This window comes from Callorhinus ursinus, unplaced genomic scaffold (genome assembly GCF_003265705.2).
Source record: "Callorhinus ursinus isolate GAN/ISIS: 27379988/994484 unplaced genomic scaffold, GSC_fseal_2.0 scaffold6, whole genome shotgun sequence".
NCBI lineage: Eukaryota > Metazoa > Chordata > Mammalia > Carnivora > Otariidae > Callorhinus > Callorhinus ursinus.
The window spans coordinates 58,141,949-58,150,646 of NW_027397068.1; the positions used below are offsets into that span (position 1 = coordinate 58,141,949).

Here is an 8,698-nt window from a genome sequence, read left to right on the forward strand (position 1 = left end):
ATATAGATACAGATATGGGTCTAATAAATGGGATTTTTTCATTAGTGATTTAGTAAGTCTTGCAATGCTTCATTAACTGTTATTTGGGTTGAGAGACAAATATGAAAGTAGAGATTTCTAAAAACCCTGGAAAGTAGTACAATGAACTAAATTTGCCCAAAAAAGTTTCTAAAGTAGTCCATTGGAATGTAAACACAATGAGGACAGGGAATTTTTTAAAACTATTTTAATCACTGATGAATCCCCAGTGTCCAGAACAGCACCTTTCCCAGGGCAGGTAGGTGCTTAATAAATCTCTGTTGAATTAATAAATGTTTGTTTAAAAGTCAGCAGTCCCAGGAACAACTCTAGTTGTGCCTCCTAAGAAAGCCCAAGGCCCCAGGAGTAAACACTAGTTCTCCAGCTCTTGCGATTTACGGGGAAGTTCAAGTTGGGTAATTCAGGCCCCAAGGGCTATTTTTAGACCAAAAAACTCCAGAAGGATGATCCACAAAGAACCAGAGAATTTCGTTCACTTCACTAGTGTAGCACTGGCTGAGCTAAATGAGATACCCCAAACTTATAACTGATATTTCCACTTGTCAACGGTTGAAATACATGGGCATTCTGACATCGTTTCTTAAACCATTTCAATCAAGAGTTTAATAGACCATTTGAAAATGGGCAAGTGATATTTTACTGTCACAACAATTTCAGTTCTCCTTTGTTGTTTTTCCCCCCCTTTGAGTCTAATCCCTTCTTCATAAAATCATAGCTCCCAGGTATTTAACGTTTACTGCGCGCTCAGCGAGACGGGTACACACATTCTCATAAAAATTTCACAATGACCCTTAAGCAGATATTATCGTCCTCATTTTGTAACCTCTTGGAGGTTAAGTGACCTTCCGAAATTCCCCGGAGCTGGTGATGGAGCTGGAATTTACCCTGCTCTGTCTGACTTTAAATGCAGGCTCTTAGCCCCCTAGGCTATCTCCCTCACACAGTGTGCATCCCACTGGTGGATATGCCTAAACTACAAGGGTTAAACACTGTGCTACATGAGCAAAATGGTGGGCAATTTAATTTTTTAATCTCTGCAGTAATTTCGATGTTTAACAGTTGCTTCTGCTGCTGCATGAAATGGTGAAAGGACCAAATGGTTTGGAGCCAAATAGCCCCGAGTTCAAATCCTGGTTCATTATTGACTATCAGAGTGATCTCCATAAGTGTAAACATGAAGGTAGTAATACCAAATCTTCTGACGGTTCTCACTGGAGAGTGCCTGGTATGCAGCCTGGCACAGAGTAAGTGCTCTTTCAGACTAAATACCCTTCCTTCTAACGGATTTGCTAAATTGGCACTGTGCTGATTTTTATAAAAGTGTTTAGTTCATCCTTGTAATACCATAATTACAGAATATAATGACACTGCATTCTCTATAACTACAAAGTAGAATTTATAAACTGATAGAATATGAGTTGGAAGAGGCTTTAGAAGCCCATCTGTTCCAATCCTTTCATTTCCAAATGAAGTCCAGAGAGTTTAAAGGACTTGCTTCCAAGTTTTTACAGAAAGCTAATTGCAAAGACACTGCTAGACCTTACGTCCCTCCACCTCCGCTTCCACTATACCCCCAGTTTTTGCCTCACATTACATAGGCATGGCAACACATGTAATTTTCAGACAATTAAGCAGTATAAAATAACCTCAGTTTAATTGCATCCAATTAACAAGCCAAATTAGTGTTTCATATGTACACTATTAAACTAGTTGTCTGGCTTCCAAAAAAAATAAAACACAGTTGCAAATGAATCTAGCATTTTAGTGAACAAAGCTACTTACAATTTAAATTACCTTTCCTATAATCTTCTTTATATGGAATTAGACCCAATCTACATTTTAAAAGAAAGTCTTTCTGCAACTATCAGGATGAGAATTCATGCTTATATTTCAAGTATCAAAATTTTCTTTTTTTTAAGATTTTATTTATTTATTTGACAGAGAGACAGAGAGAGAGCACAAGTAGGCAGAGTAGCAGGCAGAGGGAGAGGGAGAAGCAGGCTCCCCACTGAGCAGGGAGCCCAACCTGGGGCTCGATCCCAGGACCCTGGGATCATGACCTGAGCCGAAGGCAGATGCCCAACAGCTGAGCCACCCAGGCGCCCCCTCAAAATTTTCTTTCTCACTGAATACATATGATTTTCTAAGTTTAGTATACATGTGTGTATGCGCACACATATACATGCCTACAGATCCCCAAGCAAATATAAATGGGGGTGTGTCTATATTTTCCCACTGCCTAGTTTCAAAAGTCCCACCTTTTTGTTGCCCTTACGAAATCAAGTGAATCTGCCACAATGCAAATAATAAGAGCTTCGCTGATCTCCTGCTTTCCTTTTCAGAGAAAATGAAACCACCAAATAAATCTTTGTCAGAAAAGCACTGCCTTTCAAATACACTGCACTACACTATCTGTCCAGTATTGTCATGATTTAGGTACAATAGTGTATCAGTTAGAAAGCAGTATTCTAATGAACCACAAAATGAATCATCTATCCTTACCTTAAATATTTACACCTGAAAACATAAATGCCTTATAATTTTAAGTATAACCATTTTTATAAGTTAGTGTTTGGTGGTCAACTTTCACTATTAAAATTTATGAATAGTGTTCAGGGTAAGAAGTTTTATAGTAGCTTAAAATAATAATGTAGTGTTCTATTCTTAAGATGTAGTTCAAACGACAATCTGCCATACATATTTGGCCGTGTTTATCAAAATATTTAAATCATTTTTGTTATTTATTATTAAAATGTCTATGAACAAGATAAAATAATTCACATTGTCATGCAGTAGTGTCAACCTTCATTACTTCTTTTTGGGGCATTATACCAATTTAATGGTCTCCTTGCCACCAAGATACCCAGCCCACAAATTTTTATCATCTTTCTGAACACACACACACATAATGACATCAGTCTTCTGCTCAAAAACCTTAAGTGAAAACCAGCTTTCTCAAGAGGGCTTCATCTCCCACCTGATCTGGAGCCAACGTACCTTTCCAGATTCACCACACTCCTCCTCTCCCTTGGCACAACTATGCCCCACCTCCCCAGATCAAATTCACTGTGCCTCACCCTTCCTTCTCAGGAGGATTCATTGAAATTCACTTCAACCTTCAAGGCCACCAATCAAAACTTACTTCTTCCCATAAAGACCCTCTAATCTTTCCAGTTGGGAAAAAAAAAAAAAAAGCCTCCATTTATCCTCTACGTCCACTGGTAAAACTTAAGAAAGTTTATTTAACAAGCCATGTCTTTTCTAGATTGTAAAAGTTCTTAAGCCAGGGATCATCAACCTCTTAGCTCTCAATTATTCATTCTGACCCTGACTCCAGAGCCCAAGCTTGAGACTTCTCCTACATATGCTGACTCTTTTTGCCACCTAAATTCAATGTTCTACATTATACAAATTTTAAAACAGGGAGCAATTTAATTAAATGATAATAGTTGACAAAATGGGAGTATGAATCCAAGATTATATAAAGACATGTTACTTTCTACTTTTTTTTTCTACTCTTTTGTGTACACCGACCCCTAATCATACAGAAAGGAAAAAATAAGATCTAAATTTTTCCAAAGGTCCCAGTATTTGCAGTCATGTAGAGAAATTATCTGGGGAACTGAATGTTTCACTAGCTGTTTAGAAACATATAGATCCATATAGATCCAGCTCGTGCAGGGTTCTAAAGATTAATTGGTTCTTCAAACAGCAACCTTGTAAAGACTTCGGAATTGGTACTCACTCATTAATTGAATCAAGGATGTTGACCAATTTAGTTAACTTGAGCCTCAAATAAGTATTTTTTGGTTTAAATTATTATTTTAAAAAATAATCTGCAAATAACAGTAGCTAACCTCCAACTAAACCCCTCAAACTGAAGTCAGTGCATGGAATCATAACAAACCTCCCGAGTTCAAGTACCATTGATGTCAAAGCACTGTGAAGAGATTCTTGCTATAGATAAGCCTCTTCCAACTTCTACCCAAAATTCCCCCTGCCCCCCCAAATTCCCTCTCCAATGATCAACCTCTAACATAGCCAATAGTAGGGTCATCATACGTCCTGAATCTCCAAGGACAGTGCCTACTTATACCAGGTTAGATAATCACTCATGTGGTCCTAACCACATGGTCTGGCCACACCTTGCCTCTTCTCTCTTGTTATGTGCCCTCCAGCCCCACTGGCTCACTTTCAGCTACTCAAAACACTGTACATCCCCCAATCTTAAGGCATTTGCATTATTCCCTCTTTGTACAATACTCTTTTTCTCCCCACCCACCTCTTCTTACTTGACCATAACTCATGCTTCAGTCTCAGCTCAAATATCACCTCCTCAGACAGGGGTGATATATCCCTTATTGTACACTCCTTCATGTTTCTTCCATAGCACCCATAATGTGGCTTTACTTATGCTGGTTCACCTCATGCCCCATATCTGTCAACTCCACTAGATTACAGGCTCTTTTTCTGGTCTGGATCATCATCATATCCTGGGTGCCTAGCACGAGGCCTGATCCATAGTAAATACTTATTGAATGAATGGATGAATAAGTTGAATTGATAAATGATGACTGGGTCACTTGTCAGAGTACTCTGAAGAAATGGCTAAGATTATATGTGAATGACAAGTCAAAAATGCTGCCTGTCCCTGAGTACTTCCTGACCTTACATCCAGTCACCTCTTGACCCAGAAATGGTAGGTCAAACACCACCTGCTCTCTGCCCAGAACTGTATTCAGGCATACAAACATCATTTTCATCTCTTCTCTCCAAAGCACTTTCTTCAAATAAGCTGATAGGAAATCTAAAGTTATGGACACTTGTAGAATAGATCAAATGCCACAATTAATACCTCAAAGGACAGATAATATATGTTAGGATTAGCACATATTTGGCTCAAAAAAATAATGACACAAATTATCAGATAGTTCTGATTCTATTCTAAATTCAGTCTTGAAGACAGTGTAGCCGTATGTCTATCTTAATGCTAGTAGCCATGATCCACATCAGAGAAACCAAAGACTGCACAGACCAAGTAGGCTCTTGTACCTGAAGACTGGCTGTATCACAATCACAGGCAAAGTGCTCAAATATTTTTCCAAATTACTTAGAGCCATCTCACAGCTACAAATACTGATTTACAACTTCCTTTTTGTTAGCATTGCCATAAATAGCATATAGAAAGCAATGCTTTTCTTTTGTTGTGATCAAATACCAAGAACCAATAGAAAATGATTTCACTTGTACAATTTCCTTCAAACAAGCACAATCTTATTTTCATAAAGATTTCCCATTTTTCTCTCCATCTTCTGTGTTCATCCACAGCTTCAAGCATTGAGAAGCCTCACTGGAACATTCACTGAAGTTTTACTCAAGATTAATGAAGTCTCTGCCTATATGTTCACAGCAAACCCATACACGCTGATAGTGTGAAGTTCCTTATAAAGCCTGAAGTCCACTGAGTTGAGATGGTAAACTTCCTCTGTTCCTTTTTATAATATCACTTTAAAAGTTGCAATCCTCACATACCATGTTTTAGCCAAAATATGGATTCATGATAAGTTCATATATAAATTCATTAACTAGAAGCATAGCATTGGAATTTTTAGGTGGAGGTATAAATTGTGAACCATTTCTCCACCTACAGGACTGTTGCATAGACCAATATAGAGTCCTGCTGAGGCTGACTAGGAACCAAAATTTGAAAACAGTGTTTGTTTTTTAACAGACTTAGGTGAGTAGCAACCTGTTTGATCCCAGACCATCCATCCAGTTGATGATCTTAACCACCTTTCCTTTATTATAGTAATTATTATATCAGGAATTAAATTATTCTACACCCTAATGGGGTACGACTTTCACTCTTGCCAAATACCATTTTCTATAGGTCTTTAAAACTATTTTTAAACTATTTTTAAAACTATTTTGCTATGTTGAAGCTTTCAGATTAACCTCAGCTAATTACTGATAACTAAAAAATCTAACACCAACACAAATAGACTGTTATTTGTTGTTGCTGCTGTTGAAATAAGCCCTGCTTTAAAAATCAAAATAGGCAAATTCTTTAAAAAATTCATTTTAAATTGAATCAGCACAAAATAGTCAACCTGATTTTCTGAATAGTGACAAAGTGCCAAAAGCTCAAGCAGACACATGTACCATTATTCCACAAGGAACGCCTGCATACATGTTGTCTCTGTTTTGTTTTCATAGTAACAAGAACGTTTGAAAACACATCTCATGTAAAAGGAGCCTAATAATCAAAAGATTCCACTGGCTAATCTTTCGATGTAATCAAATAACAGGATTTCATTCTGTGATAATACACATATCGTAAATCCACTTTTACATCCCATGTGTAATAGAAATATAGAAATTTTTAATCTACTACAATGGTATTTTTCCAGACCTCCACAAGGATCTAAAAGTTAAAAATCAGTTAAATTTTAAATCTGTAATATCATTAACATGCTACCACTCCCAAAATTGTCCCCAAATCAATTTCACATCAATTTAATCATAAACACTCTTATATAAACATAAGCAGTCTCTAAAAAAGCCAATCTCATAAAATACAATCACTGTAACAAGAAATATAGATGCCAACAAACGAATTTTGTTTTATACATGACCTATGTTCAATTCAAGAAACTCACACAATTTTCAAAAGATTCACCATTGTCATTTTTCTGTACATAAGAAAGATGCTGCATATTTCAAACCTAGTGGTCAAAAAGGATTATGACACTTGAAGCATACTATCATTAAGTGAATGTTGGTAAATCCCTTTCACCTCAAAATAAAAATGCACAGTGCTCATCTCAGTGTTCCGCAGGAATTTTGTCTTAATAATGAAAGTGATAGCACGTAGAAGGCATTTCTGTCTTGATAACCATTTGGCCTATATCTTAAAATCAAACCAAATCTACTCATTGCACAATCTATTTGGTCAAAATCTTGTTTTGGCACTTTAATAAGGTGAAAAGCACAAGACATCTGTAAATACTTATATATATGTGATACAAAATAAATGTAATATATATATGCAAATATTTAAATTAACTTGGTTTGCTCAAGGACAAATATCACCAAACACTACTGTATCACTGGAGGAAATGTTTCTAATAAAGTTAAATGGCCGTTTTCTAGGAGGACAGATCATTGCAAATTTAATTAAAATGGATCTTATTAATATTTCAAGTAATTTCTGGGCTTGATTATGCGCTACAAAAGAAACAACTGTACTGAAGAGAAAAATCAATAGCCCTTGACTAGAGCTCTGAGTATGCTAGAAAAACACAGTTCTCTTGTGAATTACCAAGGTCTAGCCTTTTGGGGTGGGAGAGAGTACCAATATTTATTTGGAGGTAAATTGAGTTATTTTTAAAATGGCAAAAAAAGGAAGGAGAACAATCAGTTCAAATTTTCCATTATAATGAAAGTACCGGAAACAAGCCTTTTTATGTTCATTTTAGGCCTAAGAAACTGTGCAGAGAATAAGGCTTTTGCAATGTCAGTTGCACACACTGCTTCCTGTGAGAATTCTAAGCCATTACAGGTGTCCTAAGGCCTCCAGCGAAACCTATTATCAGGTTGTTCCTCCGGTCCCCTCAAAGCCACTGACCCCTACCCCACACATACTATTGCTCGGCTCCTCTAAGTGTCTATTAAGGACCCTCTGTCTTCTCCGCACTCCCGAGGTTAAAGTACCCACTTTCCCTCGGCGAAGCCTATAAAAGCTTTCCCATTAGAGAAGACTAGTTCCTGCAGTCCTTTTCAGTTAGATGCTTTCAAGTCAGAGATGAGAGGAGCCACTTGAAGAAAACCCTCTTTCCCCTCCTCCCTTTTTCCACTGGAAGCCACGTCCCTGAAGGACAACACCAAGGGACACTTCCTGACCTTCTATCCCGTCACCCAGTTTGGGCTTGGAGGGCTGGGGTCGCATTTTCTCGTGTCCTCTGCTGCACTGGATGTGTTATGTAAGAGGGACAGAACGCGAGAGGCACATGCGTATAAAGCGCACCGATCTGTGATAACAGCTGGGGTGGCAGAGCTGATCTGGAGTCTCCCCCAGCAAATACGACAGACACCACACATACATCACCCCCCACCCCCACACCCCCCCACACACACACCCACACACGGAGCAGCGTTTTCCTGTCTCGCCCCTACCACCACCAGACGCACAGAATGGAAAGGCAGGGGGAGGGGTGAAGGGAGGTGAGAGCGGCAGCCGCACATCTGCTTTGATAGAGCCGCCGCGGCAGAGAGCCCCTCGTTAACCCCCTTCCTGTGGCTGCACCACGTCATGGAACATTCCCGGAACGGGCCAACGTTCCACCCACTTCAGGGAACAGACATAAAGGCGCAGACCCAGCTCCCCACAGTGCAGAGCCCAAACACACATGTCCCTTCCCGGTCCCCGGGCAGACGCACAGACGAACACGCATGCAGACCGCCCCCACCCGTCTCCACGCGCCCCCGGCCGGCCCGACGCGCCGGGAGCCGCGCTGCGGCCGGTGCACCCGCAAGGCGAGGGCGCCTCCGCCTGAACCTTCCATCGAGACAGTCCCCTCCTTCCTCGCTTCCTTCCTTCTCTCCTTCCTTCCTTCCTTCCTTCCTCTCTCGGGAGGAGAAAGGAGTCGCTGAAATGCCA

At 39.4% G+C, this 8,698-nt stretch overlaps 1 protein-coding gene across 3 annotated transcripts in view; it reads right to left on the reverse strand.

The window, feature by feature from the left end:
* HIVEP2 (HIVEP zinc finger 2) overlaps nucleotides 1-8,698 on the reverse strand; it is a 204,760-nt gene that overhangs the window by 194,742 nt on the left and 1,320 nt on the right. The gene's annotated exons all lie outside the window — the stretch shown is intronic.